This window comes from Falco punctatus (assembly GCF_963210335.1).
Source record: "Falco punctatus genome assembly, chromosome: 12".
In the NCBI taxonomy this organism is placed as follows: Eukaryota; Metazoa; Chordata; class Aves; order Falconiformes; family Falconidae; genus Falco; species Falco punctatus.
The window spans coordinates 18,640,582-18,667,277 of NC_137592.1; the positions used below are offsets into that span (position 1 = coordinate 18,640,582).

A 26,696-nucleotide genomic window follows, 5' to 3' on the forward strand; every position below is an offset into this window, starting at 1 on the left:
AATATGTATTTCTGAATAAGGTAATTATTTTTGTCTTGGAACATACAGGGCTACTGTGTTGATGTGTAGTCTAGTTTGTATCTGGCATGATGGAATTGGAGGTAAGGATAGGAAAACACAAAATTGGGGACGTTCAAGCCTGGGCAAGGGTAAACTCTAGTGGGAGTCTCATAGAGGAACAAAAGCTGACTTGGGAATTGACCTTAAAGGGAATACTCTGCCCAAGGATGGAGAATAGGTTATCTCAGAATGGATCTTTTGCTACTGGCATGGAAGCTACCAGTTTTCTAGTCCTGGTGTGAGAAATAGAAAAGCTTTACCTTATCAGCTGAGAGCCATAAAAGCACCAGCTCTCTGGTCCATCAAAGCAGTTGGTGCCCAGCAGCTCTGCCAGTGGGTGACTGGGGTGGTACTTAAAGGTGCTGTTGTGGGAGGCCGTGCGCATACTGTCTCAGAAGGCCAAAAGTCATACTGCAATGCCACCTTGGGAAGGAAGAGAAGTATAATATTTAGTTTTTTAAAACGTTAGTTCTCTTAGCTGGAATAGAGAGGTCATCCCAAAGAGAGGGGGTAGTGTGGAGGAACGCACCAACATAGGGGTGGGGAGTATTGCATGCCATAGAAAATTGCTGGAGTTTGTAGCAACAATAACGAAAAAGGTCTTCCTGTGTTTTATTATGTATTATGGCTTTCCAGCCAGCATCGACGTTCTCCTGCTAGGACACGCTGGCAGCCCCCAGAAAGCAACTCCTCCAGATGACTGTTTGCATTCTCCTGTAACAGGTTTCCCATCCAACTGTTCCGAGATGCTTTCCAGTCTAAATACAGCCCCAAATCAGCCATTTACAAGGAGCTGATGCTGAACAAATACCCTTTGAGAACAAGCACAAACCTGTAAAGTTCCTCTCCATCTTGTGAAAGCATTTCAAGTGCCTCAAATATGAGGAGAAGAAACAGCATAATCTGAGGCCTCAGAGGTGGGGTTGTTTAGGTTTCCAAACATGTCTCTTGCTGCTAAACCCTAGACACATCGAGAGATGGCATGGAAATAGCGCCTCTGAGTTAAAACTGAGCAGCATGATGGAAAAGCTAGTGTTGAGGATAAAATGTTAATAAAACAGGAGTTTGACAACCAGTGTGTTGTGAGCTGTGATTACGGGACTGTTAAAAGCCAGCCGTGAAGGCCCTGTAGAAGCATTCCCTTGGGTATGGAGAGACAGCTCGCTGAAGAAGCTACAAGCTGTCAACAGGAATAGTTAATGGAAAGGTTTGCAAGGGTTCAGCTTCCCCCACAGATCAGGTGGTGACATTTCAGAGCCATTTCATCAGGGGAGGGGAGTGCTATGTACAAGGCAATGATCTTAGAGTGTTGTGATAGCATTCCCTAAAGGGAGAAGGAGAAATAAATTAGATCAGTGATCTCCCTGAGCAGAGCTGCCAGTTGTTAGCATCTCTGAAGGAAGCGCACACGCCAAGATGACACCGCTGAAGGAAAAGGAGGAACTCGTTTCTCTCTATGTACTAATGTTGGGTTTTTTTATTGTACCCGTGCTGTGGGCCCCTGTTGCAGGAGGTCAGAGCTTGACAAATGCTGGTTAAATAGTCACTTTCTGAAGATAAGCTGTCGCAGAACAGAATGGATGAGCAGGACTGAACGTGTGGTTTTCCTCAAGGTAGGATATGTGGAAGTGTCAGAGCCCTGTTGGCCTCTGCTGCTGCCCCAGAAGGGGGCTTGGCAAGAAGAGCCCTTGAAATTTTCAAAGGTATCGTTAGGCGTTAAAATACAGTTGTAGCCTTAGCTAGCGCAAGTGTCCCTCGTTACCCTGCAGATGCAATGTCTTACAAATGTAATCTGAACTCATGCTTTTTAATGGAGCGTATGCTACTAATCACTTAAAAATCAGCTTCCCCCCCATAATGAGGCTCAGCTTTTTATTTCTACGTGGATGGAGTTTTGCCAGAAAGGCTTATGTCAAGTGGTTTCATTCAGCAATGTGAAAATTTGTGTGCTTGTCTCTACAGGTATAGAGAAGTGAAAATCAGGCAGTTGCAAAGAATGTAGCTAATGACTCCACTTCTGTATGTGATCTTTTACAGGGAGCAAACTAGTGATAAGTCTTCGAAAATGTGACTCAAAATGAGACAAAGGCTTCCTAGACCAATGTTTAAATCTGTCTTAAAACATAAGTACCCCTTTGTGGGACCACCATGCATTACTGTGTAAAATTTTACGCACAATAATCAATAATTAATTGGGAAATCGATGCCAGTAATTTTAGCAAACTGTACATGAATTTAAGCTGTCTTAGTTAGAAAATCAGAAAACAGTTGGCATGTAACTTGCAGCCTCAGTACCCCTTGACTTCAGCAGGCTGTAGACCAGGCACAGGCTGACTGGACATTCATGTTATGCTGAGGGTTGGGGTCTTGCCTATTGAGCAATGTCACCTATGTTTCCTTGCAACCACCACCTGCAAGTGTGACTTGGCCTTGTCAAGTGACTGTTTAGGCTCTGGCAGGAGAAGGTGATGCCCAGCTGAGCCTTTAGAAAGGGATTTTCTCTTGGCATGGACACAGGTTGGTTCTTTGCTGTCCTGCATCTTCTGCTGGCCAAAGCAAGTGTGAGTGCTACTGTCCACCACTATTCTTGACAAAGTTCAGAGTCACAGGAAAAATGTCTTGGGGCATCCCATCTACCTGTGATGACAAGGAAATAACAGTAGGGACTGATACCTCCCACATGGTTTTAACATCTGGGTTTTAGTGCTGCAGCGTGCAGTGGAGATGATCTGAAGTGTATAATAGTGCAACATGCAGCTCGGGGTCATTGCTAAAGGGGAGGGGTGGCATGGTTTTGGAAACCTTCTTCATCAGACCTGGCCCCAAGGTGGGGATACAGTTGCCTCTCCGGACTTGGGTCACCTCCTCAGCAGCCATCTGCTTTTTCCCCCAGCAAGTTACTGTTTTGTTCTGGGAAGGCAGCAAGTTATGGCAGGGCTTTTCTTCACTGCAATGTGTTCAGTGCTGTGCTGAGTTTTGTCATGCCTAATAATTGAGCTGATTTGGCCTTTCAGCAGGATAGCGGTGGTCTGAAGCAAGGAATTACTTTAATATCTTATGACAGAACTAATGTTAACACTTCTCTTTTCCCGCTGGCAATGTGGAGTCTTCCCTTGGCCTCCCCACCGCCAAAGCTTTTCCAGGTCATGGGTGACAGTCTTCCTTCTCGGTGCAAAAAAAAATGTGGAATGTCTCCCTTCTTTAAAAAGGAAAAAAAAGATTTAATACTTAGCAATACTATGGAGCCAGCAAAGATCAGCAACCATGAGAGATGAAGACTGCAGTGTTTTAGTAAAATGTTTCTTTGAAGAGACTTTTCTGAAGGAGATTGATGACAACAAGGGAGCTGAAAGAGAAAGACTATCCATTAGAGAAGATCTACATGACCCCAAGTAGAAGCCAGATTTTTTGAAACTAACTGCTTTTCAGTTTTGATTAATGACTTGGCACCAGAAATTGGACATTTAACAGCAGAGTCCACTGTGGAAATGAACTCACTGGGAATCACTGATGCAAAGCTAAAGGTTTAGAGTAATGACCAGGCAAGCCAACTATTTTAGCTTTTTGGATTTTCTGTGTATGTGTGTGTAAGGAGTCAGCACTGTTATTTACCTGACAGCCTCTGGGTCAGAGGCTTTTGTGCTCAGAACAGTACAGCAGCATAAGTTCCAGCGTAAGACCAAATCTAGATGTAAGCAGAAACGTATTGTTTCCATTTGTGCTTGTATATTTCAATGGGAAGCATATTCTGCACTTGGTAAGAGATATTTAGGAAAATATTTGGCATCAAGAGAAAGCAAATGAGATTAACAGTATTTCCTGCATTTTATAAGCAAACTACCCAGCAGGTTATGAGCCCAGTTCAGTGCAGGAGTTCACTTACCGCATCTTATTCTTTGCAAAAAGGCTAGCTCTTTGCTAATTTTCCTGAAGAAATGATAGTCAGAAACCTTAGATCTGAATACCAAAGAGAAAAGAAACGGTTTAGGAAATGTTATAAACCTATACACAGCTAAGCATGCCTAAAAAGACGTTTCGGGCTTGCGTTACATGAGGGGATGAGTACAGCTTTAGCAAGTGCTGGGCACTGCACTTTCTCTCTCCTGGCTAGGGCAGGCAGGGAGCCCATCGCAGTGCGTCACTCTTTGCAGCCATTTTACTCTTTCCCAACATTTCGCCCTGCCTGCTCGCAAGCATTCACATACCTCGGCACCTGCATGAGAGATGTGTGTTAAAATCATGTAATGGCTGTCCAGGCCTTATTGCGATTAGAGCTGCTGTGAGCTGTTCTCCAGAGAGTCAGGCTCTGGTGAAAAAGCTCCTCCAGGCAGATTGGGAATAGCTCAGGAGCTCGCTTCCCTCCTCTCGTCGGGTTTTGGATGAAAAGGCAAGTCTGAAAGCTGCTAATACTTATATTTTTGTATTCAGCTGTGCTATCTAAGGGCGATACCACTTACCAGTGCTGAGAGACAGACACAAAAAATAAAAGAGGGAGAGAGAAACTGTGCTCACAGTAAAACATGGATACTTTTGAGCTCATTCCTTAAGTGTGGGAGGGAAGGAGTTAGGGGTTAGATGTGTGGGGGTGCGTTAATGGAGGTATTTCTCCACCAGCTTCAGCCAAGATCTCTCAAGGCTCATAAATTTGACTACCAGGGCTTTTGTTTCTGTTGTTGCTGAATGATATGGATCACTAGGTAGCTCTTTTCCTTTTGTTCTTTTTTTTTCCCCCTTTTGTTTTATTATTTGCAAACTCTCTCATCTCTGATAAAAAGAAACTACCAGAGTAAAGAAACAAAGGTAGCCAGGCTTATTTCATTTCATACATCCTAGCAAAATCCAAATTATTCTTCATGGGTGTTTTTCCTCCTGAAGTAGTGAAATTTCTCCTTCATTATGAAAAAGGTCTTGACACTGTTCTTCTGTAGTATATTATTTCTGCCAGGTTATTTTATTAACTACAGTAAGATTTCAAGGCCAAACACAAAGCTGGTCCTTGCTGATTCTATAGATCCCACAGCCCACATTTCTCTTAAGTGAATGGGCTGTAGCCCCTCCTGGCTGACTCTGCTGATGAATTGGAACATCTAGTAACTACAGACTGTGAACTGATGAAGTTAAACAGTAGCAAAGAAGAGAATCTGCAGCTTCCTCTTCTTTCAGTAGAGAAATCTGTATTTCCCTCAAGAGGCTTTTTTAAGACCTTCAAAATAAAGATCAGGAGACAAGTGCCATCAATTAATCACAAGCTGGGTTCCTAGCACAAGGCACGCTGCAGCTTTCAGGACAGATATTTGCAGCCCTGGGTCTCTTTTACAGAAGCACCTGTCTGCTGTGTCTTGGGGATTCATTTTGTATTCTTTTTTTCTTTTTCCTGTGTTCTCTGATGATGATTCACCCATCATTTGAGTTGTTATTCTGGCATTATTATTCACTGAACGGGTTATTTGAAAGGGAGATGAGGTCTCCTGAGAAGAAAAAGCTGGTCTGTTTTTCACAGTTTTAAAGACACATACTCAAAACAGAATGTCCTTTTAAGTTAAGGCTGTGACAAGCTTAGTTACCTCTTTTAGGAAATTACTTTTACATAAACGTTTTTTATTTGAAGAAAACGGTTTAGTAAACAGAAGCACCTATTCAGTTCACAGATCTTCTGTTCCAAGAAGATTTTGGCGTTTAGATGTGGCTCTTTTCCTGGCTTTTTGTTTGATACTCTCCGAGCAGGCTTGTTCTTATTTAAAGCATATTTCAGACAGGGTTTTTTTATACCTACTTTTCTGTATGCTTCATGCTTTTAGCAGGTCTCTTTAACAGATAAATGTAATCTCTCTTGTCTGCACCAATAACTGTTTTCTGCTGGTCAGCTTCTCACTGTTTTGTGAATGTGCAAAACCTCTCAGATTAAAAAATAAACCAACCAATCAACCAAACAAACAAACAAAAACCCCAAACAAAAACAAAAAAAAACCCACCTTTGTCAGCATTGTATGTTTGGACTCAAATGACAAGTTAAATGTAATATGATGTATTTTCAATCTCTTAATTAATAAATAGAATAAATATATAGTAAAATATAAGAAGTGCACTATGAATTATTTCTTTATATGAACAGACACATGACACTAGGACAGGAAGGTTATAACTACAGACAGACACATGGGTCAGCAGGATATTTCCACAGCTCATTTAAAATAAGTCCATAGTTTTCTGGCATCTCTAGAATTTTGAGTCTTGTCGCTAAGGAAAAGGAAACTTAAGGACAAGGGAGATTTAAAATCTGTTGTAGTTTTCTGAGCTTTCTTACTAATTCTAGCTTTCCTGTGTGAGCTTCAATTATATTAACAGTTTATCAAATTATTGTCTATCACTTCATTGAGGAGTTAATGTTCATGTAGAAGTGCAGCTTTATTCAATGTTCATTTTTTGAAACATTTTAGGCATTACTTAAATGTTAGTATCTCCTTCCTCTTCAGCCTGTATTTTCAGAGTACAGTGATAGCAACTGCTGCACAGTTTCTTCACTGGGAGAAGGTGTGGGTGTTATTAATAGTAAATACTTAACATCAGGCCTTTGCATTTGAAATTTTCCAATGGTCCCTGTTAGGTCTGCCGCGGTTTCGATGGTATGGCTAATGCCAATCACCAGCTGGTGCCTAAGCTGTTTTGCAGTGTGGATTTGAAGCACAGTTAGTTGCAATAACCGTTTAAAATGACAGAAAACGCCTGCCTACCTGCAGGCTCTGTGTTGTCCTTCTTTTCCTCAATGATGAGACATCGTCAGGAATTTTCAGAGAGAATTTAGGAATATCAGCTGTGATGGCCAAGTCCCTCAAAGGAGGCAGAGGAAAAGGCTCTTTTGTTTGGTTGGTTGGTTTTTATTTAAGAACCCTCTTGATTATGAACCACATCCATATGCATGCCACAGAATCAGCAATGGTCCTGTGTTTAAAAAATCAGTAAAGCTGGTTGGCGTGGAGGTACCTGCTGGGGTGTGGGAGAGGAGAAAATCACAAAAATACTGCTCCTAGAGATTTCCATACCACATGCATAGGAGCTGCTTTATGTAAAAGCAAAGAAAAAATGCCATCAGAAAGAAACACTGCTTTGTGGGCATCTTGCATGCAAATACATCTGTGCACACATCTGTGCTGGAATACAGACATAGATACAGATCATTAACATCTATTTTCTGAAGGTGATCCAAAGTATCAATCACCTGAATTAGTGCAGTAAAACCTGTCTTTTAATGAAACAAAAGTGAGACGTGAAAATAAAAGGTAACCTACTTTTAAATGTTTATAGAAGATAAAGGTTTAACCACAAGTCTTTCATCAAATGGAAGACAGTAGGAAAAAAAAGTTTAGAAAATGCCCTTTGGCTGCTCTTTACTGTGTGGTGAAACCTCACAGTATCTCACCTCATATACTATATGGGCCCTAAAGGCAGCTGGAAATGTTTAGAAATACATCTATTTTGGTACATGGCTGCCTCTCTATCTGTTATATCCAGCAGTGTTTCAAGGAAGGGAGATATTTGCTTAAATGAAAAGCCCAGACCAAAGTGTGAGATGGTAAATGGTGCTCGAGGGTATACAGCAGTCTAAACGGTGCCCTCTGTTAAAAGAATCAGCCACCTGACTGCTCATTAGTTAGCAGTAAATAATGAGGAATAGCTTGAGGCAGGAGCTCAGAAGTGCAGATGTCCCAAAATATTCACCCAGTTTGTGGTGTCATGAGATCTATAGTGTCGTAAGGTAAAATACACTTAATCCCTCTTCTGAGTGAAGTAAAGCATTTTACAGTCTTTGTGGAGTCTAGTAATTTTGTATAATCTTTTCAGTGAGGATATCAGAAAAGGAAAAGCAAGGACCATGGGATCGGGCAGTGACTGTATTCTTTCCCCCTTCCCTGTCGTGTCCCTTTGCACACCCAAAAGGCATTTAGCACTGTGTGGACACCCCTGGGAATTCCCCCATGGGGATGCCGCCCCCTCCTCCCTCTCAAAGGTAGTGGGTGATGTATTTTGAATTAGACTAATAAGAAATCTGAATTTCTCAGATGGCTCCTGTTGGTTTAACGGCAAGACCAGCATCTCAAACCAGAATTGCCCTGGAGGTGGAGAAGTCTGGGTGAGGAGGGTGAGCAGTAGCAAGGCCGCGGGAAAAGTCCAGTCAAATTTAACAGTGATGGTGCCATTGCAAAGAACTGCAGAAATGTAATAGGTTTGAGTAGAAATGAATGTAAAAGTCCATGGACAGTTTTAAAAAAGACTGTATCTTTTTCTTTTAAGGCACATTTATACCTCAGAGATTTCCTCTCTTAGAAAGTTCTATAAGAAGCAAGGCTGCTTTTCTTGGGTAAATTTTAGGTTGCTTTGGATTTTGGGTGCTGTCTGAGGTCAGAAGGTATTTGTCGTAGACTTCTTACAAGCATTTCAGTCACAAAGGAGCTTTGGTCCCATTAAAGTTTAATGAAACTTGGGCTCCTAGGTGTCTACATTTTGCCTTTTTTGAGCATTCCTCTCACTTTTTTCTTTTTACCACAGGTTGGGCACAGCTCCCTGGTTGTCTGAGGCCACATGAGGCGACAATCTTGGGGGGAAGATCAGAGTAAAGACAAAAGTCAAGGTCTGCTCTCCATACCTAGCCTGATATAACACTCCCTGCTCTGGTGAGTAGGAGATACCCCTTGTCCCAGGTCTGTTCTGGCTTCTCTCCATCTCCTCGACCCTTTGGCAGTGCATCAGAGTTCAGCCTCAGGATCCAGTAGGTCTCACACCATCTCATACCAGGTGTCATCTTATGTCACCCTCTCCCTACAGCTCACAGCAGTACCTGCCTTGATGTTTCTTTGATGTGCAGCTTAGTCTTGTACCAGACAGCCCCTGTGAAGGTGTCTGCACAGGAAGGTACTCCAGGCAGACTCTGATGCCGTGGCTGTTACACGCTTTTCAGTCACTGACTGCTGTAATTGCTGCCCTGGGAGGGTACTGGTTGAGGTCCCTGCCCTATTCACAGTAGGTTTCTTACCTCCTCCTTGCAGCAATCTGCCTCTACTTGTGGCCTAATTACTATGCTTTGCATGTTCATTATCTGAACCAAGATGCTGACATGAACCACCCTTTCCCCTGCCTTACTTACCTTTCAGCATGGTGTCAAATCCTCTTTGCTGCAAATGTTAAACATTTTTTCTCTGGTCTGGAAAATCAAACAAACACTGCTTGGGAGCTACCTAAATCCCATAACCAGGGGGTTAACTTAGGAAGTCTTTGGTGTAGGAAGAGCTTAAAAATGTGGGCCAAGGCTGCAAGTCCAGGTTCTTTCTTTTGTTCCTGTATGCCTCTCATCGGTCTTGGCGTGTATGCCAAAGGCAGAGGGGATGTTCGCAGACAGATGGGGAGCTGGACAGTAATGAGAAAGCATGCAGAAAGGAGGATGGATGCCACTGCTGAGGGTGCCAGAAAGGGCTAAATCCAGCTGTGTCCCCCCCATCTGTGCTGGGCTGGAGCCACCCTCCCTCTTGGCCTTTTCTCCCCTGCTGATTCTGGGGTGCAATTCCCGTCTTGGGTCCTGCGTGTGCTCAAAAGATTTTGTCTGCCCTGGGGGTCCAAACTCAAAGGTAAAGGAGATCTCCACCAAATGACCCCTGAATGGCAACAGCCCAGGAAAAGCTGCCATGTGACTGCTCTGGAGATTTTAATCTGTGAGACAACTGATCTAGCACTTTTTATGACCATTAAGATTTCATATTCTCTGTTTCTTTCTCTGTCATGCACTGAAACATATAGAAATTTAAAAAGAAAGTGCAAGTGGAAAGAGAAGCGGGAAATCCAACCTCAATAAACTCTCCATAAAATCCACAAATTAAGGGCAAGTACATCATGAAAGCATATTAGTCAGAAAGCTATAAATTCTAGCAAATTGATTGTCATATATAATCAAAACCATACTATAATATATAATAAGTTGAAATAAATACCACAAACCAACCTCAGGCTGTAAATGTTTAAGATTAGCCCTTCATACCACATATACCTGAGGTATAAATAAAGAAAGCAGGAAGGCTTAAAAAAAAAAAAAAAAAGAGGTGTGTGTCCTAAAAATGGGGATTGAAATGAAAACGCAGTCCTTTGCACTACACTTAGAAATGGACTGCAAGTCACTGGAGAGCTCGAAAGGTTTTCACAGTATAGATGTATTCTCATGCACCGCTTAACAGTGACCTTCTTGAGCTGAAGCCATAGAGAAGCCTCTAGTGATGGTCCTCAAAAAGGCTGTCCTGCTCAGTGTGTGCGGAGGTGACAAATGCAGTGAGTGCCTGTGATACAAGGTTTGCCTTAAGCAGCCAGCGTGGTGATACCTTGACTTTATTGGGAGCAGCTGGAGACCATCAACTGGGACTGCAGGAGCCCCACAGGCTGCAGTATGGCTCTGGCCATGTCCCAGGCCTGCCTGTGCTCCCTGGGTGCCCTTTTTACCCACAGCAAGCTGCACACTATCTGGGGCACCTCAGTTGAGGGTGACCCCATTCACAGTGATGGGACACCTCCAGGAGCTACCTCTGATGCTCACCAGGACCTGCTAAATGCTGATGGGCTGATGGGTTTCAGATCACTTGTCAAATTACTGTGTACACTCTTTTAAAGCAAAATACTTATTTTAACCTTCAAAGTTAACATATGGAACTAGTAGCCCAAAGATAACAGGAGCCTGTATTTAATCTAACAGTGTGCAATTGTTTCTATGTGTAATCTGACATGACCTGACCAGGATTCCCAGTGCCCAGGCTAGAAGCCAGTTTCTTCTTTATTTAGTGTATATTCAGTACCAGTTGCCTAAGGTGCCTTCCTGTCTGCATTATTAATGTGATATAGACCTATGGTTTCCAGTATCATTTATACGTGGAATTTCTCTTCTTGGATCCTGAGCAATCTGTATCTAATCCTTCAGCAGGAAAGCTCTTTAAAAGTCACAGCACTGGACCTTCTGTTTGAAACCCTTTAGCTTGAAACAACGAAAAATACATGATGTCGTAACCTACACCACTGTCTCCCAGCTGGAGGAGCATCTGCGTTATAAGGACACTTCTGACTTAGCCAGCAATTAATTATGTCAAATGGGAGAGGCAACAGGTGAAATCACACTGACAAACTGACGGGGGTGGTTGGCAGCAGGATAGGGCAACCTGCAGGATGACTGGTGGCAATGCCAGCCCTGGCCCCACATGGATGCCTCCCAGCCTGTCTGCCCGACTCAGCAAATGCTGAGTGGGAAGCAGAAGCCTCTGTCACCCGGGGCTGCAGTTTGGCTGGCACAAGCAAAGGGATCGCTTGGGTGCGAGGCTGGTAAATGGGAGTGCGACCTCACCTGAGCTGGCTGCAGGCACCACCTGCACCGCGCTCCCCGACACCTACCCGAACTATTAAGCGGTTTGCATTCACAAGGAGCCTGAATTGCACCATGTTTCCTTCTGTCAGTAACCACTGCCAAAGCCCTTCAGGTGAGGATAGACTTGAGAAGCACCCTGGAGCAGCCCGAAATCGGATACTTCCTTCCTAGCGGGATTCAAGCCCCGCTGTCAATAGCCTGTCGGTGCAAAAGGGAAGCGGCGATGTTTACAAAATTAACAAATGGACTTCAAGTTAAACACTGAGTAATTTGTGAGACAGCTTTTTTTTTTTCCAAGTGTTGACCAGTCTCCTGAGATTACTTGCAGGTGAATGTTCTGTTATTCTTTCTGGACTGACTTATTCTAACATCATGTCATTTTTAATTGCTTTTCTTGAGAAAATATGCTTGCAGCTCCACCCTGTTATCCTCTGTAGAATGCTATTGATCTTAACCTTTTCCCAAGGCCACATTCACCATTCCTAAATTACATGTACAGTTTTACTGACTTCAAATCAGTTACTGCAGTCAAGAATGCAAAGTTGTATTCTGGATATGGTATGTGTCCTATAGAATTACGCTCTGGGCTTGCATATAGTACAAGACTAAATGGCACAGGCTTGTATTGGGCACTGATCCTGCGAAGATGTACGTGCTGTACGTATTTTGAGCAGTCTCACTGACTTCCCTGGGACCACAAAAAGGAAGGAAAAGGTTCAACACGTGCTTAAAGCCTCACAGAATGGGAATGTACAATGTTAAATCCTCCAGCAAGGGGAAGGAGAAGCTGTTATCACAAAGCACCCTTGGGGAGGTGCAGTGCAGAAGGTGGTTTCCTATTTGTCAGTGTGTTGTCTGCTCCACTGCTTTGCTAGACCCTGATCCTCCCTCCAGCCACCACAAAACTGGACGGTCCCAGTGCTCACACACAGATGCTCACATCTCAGGGGGTCCCCGAGTGGGTACAAAGCCTTGGCAGGAGTGTGTCCCCTCTGCTTATCATCTCCACTAACCATTTGGGATGAAGCACATAAACAATGTGATGTTTTTAGCAAACCCAGCTATAGCTGGTGGACTGAAAGCGCATCACTTGTTTCAACAAGTAGCAAATGTGAAGCTGGAGGAGAGAGCAGGAAAGTATCCATAATTGGAACGAATATTACTACTCATCACCAAGCTAACAGGACTCCTTGCAATAGGATCAAAATAGCTATTTGTCAGGTATTTTGAAAAAAAAAAAAGAGAGAGAGAAAAAAAAAGAGGCAGCGTGGCGTGCTGCCAAGGCTTATGAGGAAGAAATTGTACTAATGCATTATTTTGGTCATACAATGTTTATCTCTTTTTTTCCTTTTAGTCTGCACCATTAAATGTAAAAAGCAGATCTATCAGCATCTAGTGTTTCTTCAAAACACCATGTAGTGTCTAGAAAACTGAACTGTCAGACATGCTTGTCATGTACACATATTTTGTTATTAAATGTGTTTGGGCATGAGTTTTGGCAGGATTTCTTCACAACTATCCTGAACTTTTCTTGACACCTTTTAAGGCACATAATACATCTGCAACTCAGGGCTTGGTAAGCCCTTAACTCTTTAATTATGAGCCTAGAAACTCCCTTCCTAGTTACTGCCCTATAAGCATCATGATCTAATTCTCATGCCAAAGTGCAGAAATTCACACTGCAGGTGCTTCGCTTTGTTTGGCTGCCTTTTGCTTTTTTTTTTATTTTTTATTTTTACAGTGTCAGGAGAGTAGTGAGTGCTCTGCATTCTTGTGTCAGTGTAATCCTGGAGTCGTTTGCAGTTTCTTGCCAGCTGACCTGACTGATATCTAGCATTTGTCAATATTTTCTTGCATCTCTTCCTCCAACTAAGGACAATGCTCAGCTCTCACGCAGTGCACGCCATTCGGACCAGGTTTAAGTGGAGAACCGATCGCCTCCTGTAAAGGGTTAGGGTTTAGTACTGGCATTTATGTAGTACCAAGTCATGACAGAAACCTCTTTTAAAGTGAGTGGGACTCTTCTTAAGTACTGTAGGAAATAAAAGAACAAGACTTACATAGCTGATGTGTCTAACGCTATATAAATCCTGTTTTACCCTACAGGGAAACTGAACTGGAAACTGGCTCAGTGTCTTGCCAAGGGTCACAGAGGATATCGGTGCTGGAGGGCAAACAGACCCCGCCAACCCCAACTCTGTAGCCTCTGTGCAATCACTTTGAAAACTCCATTTCCTTCCATTGGACTGATTTTAAAGAGAATAACAAAACAGGGAATTCTGCTCTCTCTCTTACGGCCTGAGGGAGGAAGTCAAGAAAAAGTTTGTCTGATGATTTAATTAATTTAATAACAGAGGAATTACCTAGAAAGTTGTTTTTGTGAATTTTCTGTAGAGACTATAAATCATGCATGTACTTTATTAAATATTAAGTTAGAAAGCAAAAATACAGCCATCTACAAAAACCTGAAAGACACTTCCATCTTTCCAAAACATGAGCAAGTCCTACCAACTCATGCTGTACTTGTATGAATTTATACACACACAATTTTGTGTAAGTCTAAATACATTTCAGCAAGAACATTTTGCTTTCTTAGGCTTTATATGAAAATTATGTATTTCACTGCTAAATGTATTTCTGTTCCTTTTCATATTCATTCAGCACTTATGTATAAAATCGATCATCTTACTGAAAAAAAGGTTTCTGTTCTTCCTTAAATCTGGAGTCGCTAGCGCAGCCCCGTCAGCTGACAGCATCCTTCTGTAGTCTTTCAGAACACGTACAAATGGTGCAAGGTGTTAAGAGATGCAGGCCACGAGGCCAAGAAGCTTAATGATGGATTTATTATTGAAAAGTGTATGCGCTTTTCTGAAATACTAGTTGAACTTCAGGCTCCTCTTAAAGTTGCTGTTTAAAGAACAGGGTTCAATACTGAAATAGGCTGTGCAATCTCCAGAGAGGAACCCAAAGGACCCTTCCTGGATAACAAATTGTGGAAAACTTCCAAATCAAGCTGTAAACTTTCTCTCTGGGTAAATAACAATCATCAAAACTGTGTGGCTGTTCCCTAGGTTTATACACTGAAAGAAAGAGAGCTTAAACTTCATCAAAATTCCAGACCCAAACAAATTCAAACTCTTAGATTAGTTCATACTTGGATTTGAATGTAATAATTTGGACTTGTTTCTATAGCCATACTGTTTCTGCAATAGAAGCTTGCTCATGGCTTTAGTTTTCCAGGGTGATAATTTGTGATAAAGCTTTCTGAGGTTGAAGAGCAGCACCACCTGGAATCTTGTTTAAAAAAAGCGAAGTACTTTCCTACCTTTTCCCATGCAGCTGAGTAATTACTTTAAGTTTGTCGTCTTTGTGTGAAATGGCATTGCTTCAAACTCTGTGCATGTCAAACAGCAGAAAGCTAGGAGAGTTTGAAAGGTTATCGCTGTTTCTCTTCAAATTCCTGTGTACTGAAACCCTTTGGAGATGGCTGCCTACTGCAAATCATTGTTTGACAGCTTCACTCAACTTCAAGACTTGTCAACTCAGGGGGCAATCTGACAGCTCTCAGGCAATAAAGTAAACAAGGGATTTGGAGCGTCAGGGAAGGAATGCTTAAAATCATTCCTAATATTTCTCCTATTCATAACATGTCACCAAGCTGGTAAAGTTATGAAGGCAGCAAGTCTTGGCTTCTTGCGCATCCCAGGTGGCGTTCGCAGGGTGAGGGAAAGCTTGGGGGAACCCTGGCACCTGGCTTCCACCGAGTATCCACCAGATATCTTCCACTGATGGTATTTCTGATAATGAAAACTCAAAGCATTCTTCTTCAGAGGGACTGTTTTTCACATACTTTACAACATATGTACCAGTCTGAATTGAAAGGTGATTCAGTATTGGTGGAAAGAGAGCCTCATATAATAGTTCTTCTTTAAAACCAAAGATGACCACATTATAGGTTTTCTGTGTAATAATGTAATAAGGGATATTTCTTTCACAGCAGCCAAGAAACCTGCAGACATTTTGGTTGTACAAATGCTCAGATGCTGAACCTGTAACGGTGCTGGAACCTGCTGAGGATTGGTCACGACATGGATCTGACCACCTATGTACCCGTTTGTGGACTTACAACATATTTGCACGTGACCTAGCAGGTACTTATTCTGGAGCAGTCACTTTTATGGGGTCCTGGCTTTGTGGAAATTATCTGAGGCACCTTGGACTTTTTTTTGGAGGATGCTGAGCCCAGATTCTGATAATCTGGCTATACTAATGCATCGCCAATTGAATGCTCAAAATGATTAGCAGCTTTTAAGAATGTGACGTGGTTCTTTGGATATTTTCCTGTGTATGTTTCTGTATTCCTATCAGAGAACAATTTGATACAAAACAAAGTATAGAAGATCTGACCTAATAATCTGACACACACCTTAGACAAGTGTGACTGTTCCTTGCACGTCTATTTTGAGAACTCCTGCTGCTAACACCCCTAGAGCTGACCCCTTTGTTAACTGCGTGGCATGTGCATGACAATAAATCACTTGTTGTCGTTACTGAAAATGACTAATGGCCTGTTAGCCTTTTAGAACGTTATTTAAAAGTCATTTTTCTAAAAGAAGAACTATATTTCCCTCTTGAGGTAATGGGTTTTTTTTTTTCTTCTTTTTAAATAACTCCATTAACTGTTGCTGCTCTGTGGTATTATAGGAGGTTTTCTAATTACAGTAGTTGCTATGCAGCGAACTTGCAGTTACAGCTAAATAGTCTTTTGATTCTTTTTCTCATAAGGACACCTAACTGGACACCCAGCTCATGTGAATCTCTGTAGCTGTGTTTTCAATGGATCTAATCTACTATAGACTAGATGTAACATTTAGGGGGAATGTTAAAGATCTTCATTTACTTCAGTATTACAACTCCATTCATTCACATTTTAAACTGAGCCCTGTACAAATGCACTTCAGCAGCCAGTTGTGCTTGCTAAAAGATTAAAGGCTCTGAACCATGTGAAGAAAGGAAATCTTTATAGGTTGCTAGCTAATGGCTGTTTTCTTTACTGTTGGAGTCAGTGATTGAATTGTAATGGACTGGATTGACTCCAATACGGAAATTACAAAGAACAGGATCATTTTTTTGCAGATGAAAATTTCAGTCATTCTGGAAGTCAGATATACACCTCAAAATGCTGGATAGCAAGATATTTGAAACTCTGATTGGTCTTTTTAGCATAATATTGCTTGCTTGCGTATCTGTCCTGTACTTTGCATTAGCAGCTTAATAGTTGCTATAAATGTAGTTGATTTGACATCGTGTATGGAGATGTATGCAGCACCATGTAAACCAACTTGCATTGCACCATGACAATATGGAATACCTGGGGTCTCCAGCTCGCAATGTATGTCAATATTTACTTGGTCAAGGTCTCACGCTAATTTCATTGCTACCAACATGCAAGTAAAAACTGATTAGAGGAGTAAAACTGCAGGCATGTGTTCTTCTGCAGAGCTCCTAAGGCTTATCTAGCCTAAGCTGTATTCCCAGATTTATGCCTTTTGCCGATACTGTCATGACAAACTCAGACACATCATAGCTGCTCAGACTAAGTGGCGGAAGGGCAAAGGAAGTTTCCACTGCTAAAACTGCTCTTACTGTGCGAAGCTAGACAGAGAGTGATGGGAGTTAATCACTGAAACACGAATAGACAGGACTAGCTTGTCATAATAAGAAGCTATCAAATCACAGCTCTACTAAACTCTTCAATGTTTTATCATGAGCAGCTGTCAAACTCTTATAATTTCATGATTAATACATTACAAAGGGAGGAAATCACTCTACTGTTGCCTGTAGCATTTTTTTTAACTGGAAGTGGTATTGGTCATATTTTTTTAAAGTGAGCTACAACTCTGCATGTGCATGTGTATAAATGTGTAAAAAAAAGCACAGAAAGGAGGAAATAATTCTCGGGACTGACTCCATGTGGGGGCGGGGGGGGGCTGCCCATACACCTGCCTTTCATCGTGCCCCTTGGATGGCAAAGAAGTAGGGCTGCAATCACTGTTAAAAACCTGTGTTAAGCTAGATAAACATCATTCAGTGCCTGCGCTGTATCTCCCCAAGGTAGCATCTGTGAATAGTGCCACTAGAAATAGCTTCAGTGTCATCTATTCCTGTGGAAAAAACAGAATGAAACAGTTACTGATGATTTCTACATAGCCAGATTTGGGAATGAAAGAATTTTATGATTGCTAGGTCTCTCCCATAGTGTTTTCACCTGAAGGAAAAAGTGTGGGCCATCCACTTTTCTGAGGAATACCTGGGGCTGCTGATGCAATGTTACAAAAGTCATGGAGCACTCGAACCAAACCAGGTGAAGCAAGAGGGCCATTAAATTACTTTAAACTCTGGCCACCAAGAAACTTCTGGGGTGTCCCCAAGAGGCCCCCGCTGTCCCTCCCTGGGCGGACTCGGAGCCAGAGACTCAAGGTGTTTGGAAAGTCCCTGGGTTTCATGTCTGGACTTTTCACTTGAACTAAAATTAATGCCCTTGAAACTTACTGCTAAACAACAGGTACAAGAGACTGCAATAACCACTGAGCTGCTCTTTGCCATAGCGGACTCCTGCCAGGACAGGGTTTCTATCTTTTGGGAGATATTTCAAACCAGCCTGCGGTCTGGGACGTTTTGGACTTGTGGCTCTGTGGATTGGCTTGGTTTTAAGACTGTTGGTGTTTGCTCTAAGTTTTTAAGAAATAATAATAATTTTAAAAACCTTTGAAGAAAAGAAAACTACTGCCGGAGTCTATTTCTTTTGGAATTTCTAAAAAGGTTTCTGAGGAGGGCTCCTTCATGACAGTATAATTAAGCAATGAAACATGACAGCCAGTCATTTCAGGGTTATTATTGTATGCCTAAGGTGGCATTGCAGGCATGAGACTGAAGGGCAAGTGGCTTTAATCACCCATTGAGTGCAATAATCCCTTTGATATGCACTGTCTGGAGAGACTTATCAAAAAGGAATTTAGGAACAATATTAAAAGGAACAAACTGGTGAATGCACTAGGCGTGAATATTAACATGGTTATAACATCACTGACAGACACTCAAAAAGGTCTATTTGTGTCAAATTTTCATTATTAAAGACACCCTGAAGGAATCGTTTTTAATAAGGAGCAAAATATTGCAAGGACGACTTTGGTATTTTTGGGTTTTTTCTCCTTAAATATGTGTCTTATATACCTTAAGCATAGAACATATGGACTTTAAAGTGGATCAGCTCATCTGTGCAGTACAGCTGGATGAAATGCAGATGGCAGACAGTGATACAGTGCCTGTCATCAGCAGGACAGTCCTACCATACAACCCGTTATTTGGTGATCCACAATCCTGGCTCACTTTGGTACCTTGGCCTCAAACACTGCTCTCAAGGGAGGCATTTCTCCCAAAGGAGAAAGTTCCTTCATAGAGTGTGTGAAGATCTGTGGTGTGGTTTCAACATCTGCTTCAGCTAGTAGAGCTGGGAATTGAACTATGGTCCTCAATGGCCATACAGAGATAGATGCCAAATTGCCAAGATGCTCCATTGACCTAGTAAAATATTTTGATTGGTTTCAAAGGAAGGGCATAAAATGTGATTATTTTCATATGAAATGGGTTATGGAAAGACATAATTTTTCAAAAAAACATAACTGTGTGAATTTTTTGAATGCAAAGTTTTGTGCTAATATGCCACTAAGTGGAGAAATCCAGTGCCAACATAAGTGTTGGTAACATGTTCGCTATATTTACAGGTCTGAAAATAGTCTCTTTTCCTTGGCCTCCTTTATACATATTAACACAGCAAAATAATCATCAAAATGTAAATATGAGATGAAAATATTTGCTATGACTCAAAATATAATTACTCTATGCTGTATAGAAAAGAGTGTTTTGCTGAATTGGCCCGTGTTTGACCTTCACGTATTTTGTGCTGTATACAAAAAGCTGTGCCCTCTATTTGAAGCCTGCTTTGACTGTGTAATTACAATGCTCCAATTTCCATTTGGACAATCAGGGTTCTCCTGTCAGTCCATTTGAGTACACATGGGCTGAACAATTAAAATCTTCCTTTTTGGGTGCATGGGAGTTGTGAGGATTTTGTTTCGTTAAAGGAAGGGGGGGGGGGGGGGGGGGAAGTAAACCTGAAAATGAAAACTGATGAGAGTTGAACCTTGTGTTTTGCTTTGTCTTTCAAGAATATTTATGGGAATGCAGCATAGCAGGGCTGTAGTCACTGGTTCCCTTCAAAGGAAAAAAATCTTAATACTAAACAAAATGTATTCTTTGAACAATATTTGAAGAATTAGACTTTAAAAAAAATTCAACAAAATTCCCTCCAAAGAAAGGGTTAAAAAGAAATCCACTGAAGTTTCCCTGAGGACAGGATAGTCCCGTTTTGAAAAAAGTCATTGTTATGCTAGTAATAGGATATGCCTTAAGCTTGTTCTTAAGTCTTATTTTCTTTACTGCAGGTTGAGAAAGTTTCTCTCCATCGCGTTCCATGCAGTTGTTCTGGAAAGGAATGGCAAAGCTGTGCAAAGCTTCACAACGAAAAAACCCTCTTCCTGTAAAGGCAAGACCCTGCCAAAATAAATAGGGACTGCAGCAAATGGTACAGATAGCCATTTCTTTTAAGCATGTTTGTTTTATACATATTATGAATATACATATATGGTGTGTCTATGTGTGTGTGTGTATTTACATTAATTTGCAAACGTAACAATATTTTCAAAAATATACTTTCTGGAGCCTGTGTAATCAGTGCAAAGTTTCTTGCAAACTGGGCTCATAGCACAGCCTAACTCACTCACAAATTCATCTTGTAGAATCCCGAGATGAAGATTAACGTGCTGGGAAACAAAAGCTAATTTCTTAATAACGCTGAAGTTACCAAAAGCAAGGCAAGCTCTTGATGCCTGAAACAGCCAGATGAAAATGGCATGGTCTAGTGATTAGAAGGTTTTAGTAGGAAATAATACTTTTCTTGTCACTGGGCTGCATTGGCAGAAGGAGTGCAGCAGCTGGAACGCATATGCAGAGTGTTTACTGGAGCGACTCTTACACTTTCAGACAGAAGGAAATCCTGTGCAGGATTGGAAAGCGCAGAGAGCTGTCACCAGGGAATAGGCTGTCTGTGTGTCTCCATGAAATAAAAGCTGTGCGGACCGCAGCCCCTGCAGTGGGCACTTCCTGCCCCCTTTGCTGCAGTGGTTCAAGATTGCTTTTTCTTTCAGCCTTTTTTTTTGGGTTGGTTTTTCTTTTTTTTTTTTTTTTTTTGGAAGATATCAAATCTGTTGGTATTATCAACAGAAATGCTGATGAAGGTCAGGATTTACTTTGTATCAAACTTCAAAAATCTGATTAAGCATTGGAGTTTTTTGTTGCTGTTGGGGTTTTGGGGGGTTGGTTTGGGTTTGGGTTTTTTTTGTTTGGCAGATGGAGAACCTGGAAATTTTGCCATCTCTCAGGTTGCATAGATTGGTCTTTCTAGGCTAATAAGACATCTGATATTACTTGAGGTGTTTTTTTCAGTTTGGTGGGTTTTTTTTCCCCCAGAGCTGTGTAGGTTTCTAACTACTGTGAGTGCAGTTAAAGCAGTAGCAAATCGCAGCAACCAAAAGCTGCTAACACAGGGAGCATTTATTGTTTGCTGGTGTTATAGCGATGACCAGTATCTGCTAATGAATAAGAAGACATGTTCATTATCCAAATAAGTTTTAAAAATCTGAAATTAATGATGTGTTTATGTGACAGATTTGTGGGAGGGATTTCAAATATAATCACCATCAATCTGGCTACAGCCAAAATAAATTTTATGAAAAGTAAAACAAACTTGCACAGACAAAGTAGGCCTTCGGGGGCTCATGCAATAATCTGTGCTCTCTTATTTAGCTGTGTATAATATTTCTGTTCATTTCTTATCCAGATAGAATCTCAGTATATATAACATTGCTGTTAAAGCTAAGAGTCAACACATGCCACTACCCAAAGAGGAGGGAAGAAAGAAATGAACGAGAGAAATGCATGCATAAAAATTTTGTTTCAAATAAACAAGCCATGCCCAGGTAACTATGTCAGGCAGAGTACAATTGTCAAGGCAAGCATTAAATATAACAGCTTTAATTCAGGGATGGTGACTTTTCAAAGAAATACGTGACTATGTTGGGGTGTATGTTCTGGAAACCCCAGATGATGCTGTCACCACTAGTAAAATTACGACGAGGTTCAAACTTTTGGTGAAGTTCCCGTGTATGTTCTCTCTTGTACTGAATGGAAGTGTCAGATTTAATCAGATGGAAAAGAGAGATGGGGCCCCAGTTTCAGAAGCACACCTATGCAGCACTTATGCAGGAGTAAAGTGGCCTGTGGCCCCCGTCAGCGCCATCTGCTCTGGCCCACGCCCGGTGGCGTGCGATGGATGGGGGAAGCCGTGCTGGGGTTTGGGTGGGGGTGAACCAGGTTGGAAATGTTTCCTTGTGCCAAGGCACTGAAGCCTCCTGAGCACAGCAACTGACTCCCCATGGACCAGCTCCATTAATCACTATCATTGGTGCGGAAAGGCTTAAATTCCTACTTGCGTGTTCCAGTAAAAATGCATTGGTCATATTTGATTGTTTTCTTGACACTGTCTTGCAGATATGTTGTAAGGACATTTTTGCCTGAGAAAGGACTTTTGGGTCGAGCTGAATGCATGCCACCATCTTTCATTCACAAGTCCAAATGCACTACATACAGCTGCCAAAAAAAGCTGCTTTTGCATCCTTGTCCAGCTTCACTGTTCTCATTATTGGTTTCCAGTCAGTGTAATGGGAGTATGTGGCTGTCATTCAAACAGATGAAAACCTTTGGCATTGAAAATATATCAAGAGGTGCCTGTTTTTTCAAGGAAATATACCCTTTCCTACTATTGCATGGTTTCTTGATCAGATAAAACCCATCTTGTGCTAACGTTTAAATTATATGCACTGCATTCTGACCCAACAATAACAAAATCAAACCCACTCATTGCCAAGTATCATAAGCTCTTAAAATACATTCAGACAGTGTGATGATATTAATAGGGAAGCAGATATCAGGTTTCGGCCGACAAAGCAAACCACACGGTGGAACATGAGAAGTACTGTGCTTACTGACTTCAGAGTAAAATGGAAGACAGAAGCCCTATCAAAAAATATACTAATAATATAATACTGTACATTTATATGGAGACTTGGCCTGGAATATCTCAAAGATGCTTCACAGAGACATTTTTTATCTTATCTCTCCATCTAGGTGGCTGAGGTAAAGAGGTTAAGCAATTTGGACTCAGATTTCAGAAAAAGCATTTTCCAAGGTGTGTCTCAGCAAAGGCTCTTTAAGAAACCAAGTGGTCTTGCAGCAAAAAGATACAACCGTAGACTGGGAAATCACTAAACTCAACCAGAATTTGGTAAGATACTGGGCAGAAGTTCACTGTGTGCTTGGCCAAGTTCTTAGACTCTCTGTTAAGCATATATAATTATATTTAAGGGTATAAGGGGGTACTGGGATGGACTTTTGGTCTTATCAGCTGTGGCTGCCAGTGGAAGAGCTGGGAATAAAACCTGACTTGCAAGTTTATCTTTTTGAATTTGTAGTTATCATAGGTAAACGTGCATCCACAATACATAATTTGTTGACATATTGATAATTAATTTTTTAAAAGCTAGTGCAAAATGTTATTCATACATTATAATATGATTGCTGTCAAGGCTGAATGTTATTGTACTTATATGTATTTACATCATGCCTGCTCTGAGGGGGAAGATAACTGAGTTCTATAATGTTTTAACCAAAAGAATGGTCTATGGAAGCAAACTCATTCCAGCTCTCATAGCTGCATGGTGATTTCCGACAGCACAGTTGCAGTTGCGTCAGCGGTTTCCCTGGCCATACCTGTGATCTTGGAGGCCGTTCTGCAGCAGAGGGGATCTCAGTAAGGCATGGCTACAAATAATGTAATTGCTTTAACAGTAACAAGATAGAAATAGGAAGAGGAATATAGATAGCGAGAAAACCTTACATCCCTTTGGATGCCAGGGATCTGTGCTGCTTCTGTGCCACATCAGACAGACCCCAGGTAGACAGCCATGGCACGCTGCACAGCACAATTCCCCTCCATGGGGAGGCTCAATCTCCCTCCCATACTGCTGTGCCTTTTATTTAGCGTAACAAAAAAAACCGCATTGCCTGTCTTGACAGGTAGGAGTGTTATCTCTTTGTCCAACAGAGCATATCCAGCTGCATGTACTGTTCATGGGTATCATTCCTGGATATGTGTTTACATTGGCCCAGCATATCTTTTGCCATTGTCACGTACGTTGTCACTGTGGTCACTCCTACCAGTGTAAGGGTTACTAGTTCTAGTACATCTGGCATAGCTTGCCTGAGATTACTAACTTGCCAATGGGAGTATCTTCTGCAAGGTTCCCAATACCGAAGGAAACCTCCTGACTATAGAACTGTAAACCAGTTTTCTTACTGATACAGTAGGATTTGCTTTCCTTTTCTTTGCCTGATGATGTTCATAGTCCTTTGCATACTCATCTTAATTTGCATAGGGGATACACAGGGGCTGATTAAGTGAGGATCCCTTGGCTCAGGATACATCAAATGAACAACAGTTTTCCATGAGCTGTCTGTGAGATAAAGATTATCATCTTTGTGTAGTTATGTCATGTTTTTTTATCCTGGGCATAATTTCTTCTTTCCTTTTTAGTTAACCTGTTGTAATACCAGACCTCAGCACGTGGCCAGAGAGCCTTCTAACGGAAGGCAAACCAGTCTTGACTTTTGTGTTAAATTTGCAAGGTTATGCAATAGTATGTATTGTGGAGTCCAGAATTCTCTGCTTCCCGCAGGTTTTTTGTATGCTTATTGATAATAATTATTTAATAATCTAACTTATAAAAGCTTGAGTATTGGTACATTCACTGTGATTGCATGTTCATGATATGTCTTGGCCCAAACTCATGGAAAGAATGGAAGAATCATAGACAGTTTAAATATTAAGGAATGGTTGGTTCAGCTTTGGTAGTTGGAAGGACATTGGTAAAGAGAGTAAGCTAATTTGTATACTAGTTAAAGCTGTCCAGCACAGGAGGTTTATGCATTACTGAAGAGTTAAGGAGTTCTTTGTGTAGAAACCAAAATCTTTCTCAAAGAATTTAAACTCATTTAGCTGATGTCTTCCATGGGTTATCAATATGCTGTCTTCAAGCGTTTTGATGTTCCTGGGAGTGTCTAAGATCCAGTCAAGACTCTAAAACCTGGAAGCCCAAATATTTATAATGGAAACAGAGTCTAGAACAAATTTCACTCTTGGTAACTCTGTGTACCTGTAACCCCATAAAGGAAATAGAAAACTTTGTAAGATATTTGTCCTTGTGCCTTGTTTTGAGTTCTTTCTACTTAAGTGCTGCTGCTATTACGTAAACAGGAATTAAAACACAGGTTGTACAAGTATGTTGCATTTGAAAAATGGAGTTAATTTGGTTCACTGTTGGTGATTAAATGGCCTCACTGCTTGATATCCACTAACTGTGCACAGAACCAGCCACGGGTTTGCTTCTGAGCTATAGCAAGTTGAAGTATATTATGTATAATATCATTCTGATAATACAGAAATTCAATATTTGTGTACATATTCTTTTCACAACAGGGTAAAGTACAGAGGGTACTGCTGATGGGAGGTGACCTCGTGTCACATCATCTCTGCCTTTGCCCAGAACTATCTCCACAACAGGGTACTGTACTACAGAGGCAGCGTGACATGGTGGACTGATGTTCTAGACAAGCGAGTTTTGTGCACACAGACTATTTGTGCTTCATCTGATCAACAGTCTTTGCACACACTAGCAAGTAGTTTATGGCACTCCTGAGCTTTGCCGTCAGGACTGTCAGGCTCTGGCTAGTGTAAAGCAGTGTCCTTGCCATTTTCTGCCTGTCACTGGTTAAAGTTTCCTAAGGGTTAATATGCTTGCATTGCAAAATGTCTGCCTAGGGAGATGCAAACACAAGTGCCAACTTCTATGTCAGATCCCTTATTCTTCTGTGCATCTTTTATTGGTGAAAGGTTGTTCTCAGCAATAAGAGAGAACTGTTTCCAACATGTTTGCTTTCACAAACAATGCTTCTTCAGCATCCTCTTTTTTTGATTTAACCATGGGGGGATTCCTCTGGCTGTTGGTGCTCCCTGTGTCTCCATTAACATTGGAAGAACCTGTGCATCAGTACCAACAATGTTTTGGGAATATTGGGTTATGCCAAAATATCCAGGTTCTGCCATAGTACCGATGCTGTCTCCCCCAAGAGGCCCAGTTACCCTCAGTTCTTTCAGCATGTTTCAGCCCATCTCATTCCCTGGGGAGTTTGTTAAGGTGCTGCCTTAGACTTGCATGAGGTGAGGGGTTTATTCTTTAGCTCCTCCCTGTCTTGTCCAGTCTGGTTAATACTTAGTTTATTAATAGATTTTTTGTTGAATTTATCATTATTTCTTCTTCCAATATGTAAAGTGGTGGGGTTTACTAGCTTTTTCTCATAACTGACCGAAGCTTTGATGCTGGTTGAGTGGTCTTTAAGGCGGGTCATTTGGATGCTGTAAAGGTTTGTGAGAAGTGTCCCATTGGACTTTGTTATTTATAGATTATTATGGCTGGCTATAGCCCAAGTTAATAAAATTCAAGACAGACCAACCTGAGGTCTTTAGAAAAACAGTTTGCAAGTAGATCATCAACAACTGAGGAACCTGTCTGAACCTGAGAGTAAGAATTGTAAGTGAATGAAGTAGGTGTTTGAAGTTTAAGCTCCAGAAAAACAAAACAAAAATAACCCACCCCCCACATCCTTTCTGGTAGGATAGAAGACACTGGTGACTCAATAAGAACACACCTGCATTTTTTAAAATGGTGCAACTGGTATTTTCACAAAAACAAAACCAAGTAGTATCATGATTAACACCGTATTTGAAAAATCTCTGGGGCACAGGAATTCACAGCTTAACTATGTGGTGACCATAACAATTGGTGCATTCACCTTCAAAGCCCTGTATAAACTTCAGCTAACATCCCTCGTTCCTATGCCTTTTTCACAGCTATCCTGTGTGTTAAAGGAAAGCACACACCCTTTCGAAGGAGTTTTTGCATTGATATATACTTTCATTGAGAAGAAGCCACCTCTGAGGATCCATCACAGTGGAAGC

The 26,696-nt window shown here is 41.4% G+C and overlaps 1 long non-coding RNA gene across 3 annotated transcripts in view; it reads left to right on the forward strand.

The window, feature by feature from the left end:
• The window catches only part of LOC308072035, a 120,474-nt gene that overhangs the window by 18,320 nt on the left and 75,458 nt on the right, over positions 1-26,696 (forward strand). For all 3 annotated transcript variants that reach the window (XR_013931461.1, XR_013931462.1, XR_013931463.1), the window contains exon 1: positions 1-26,696. This exon is cut by the window's left edge and continues 18,320 nt beyond it; it is cut by the window's right edge. This is a non-coding gene — a long non-coding RNA (uncharacterized lncRNA).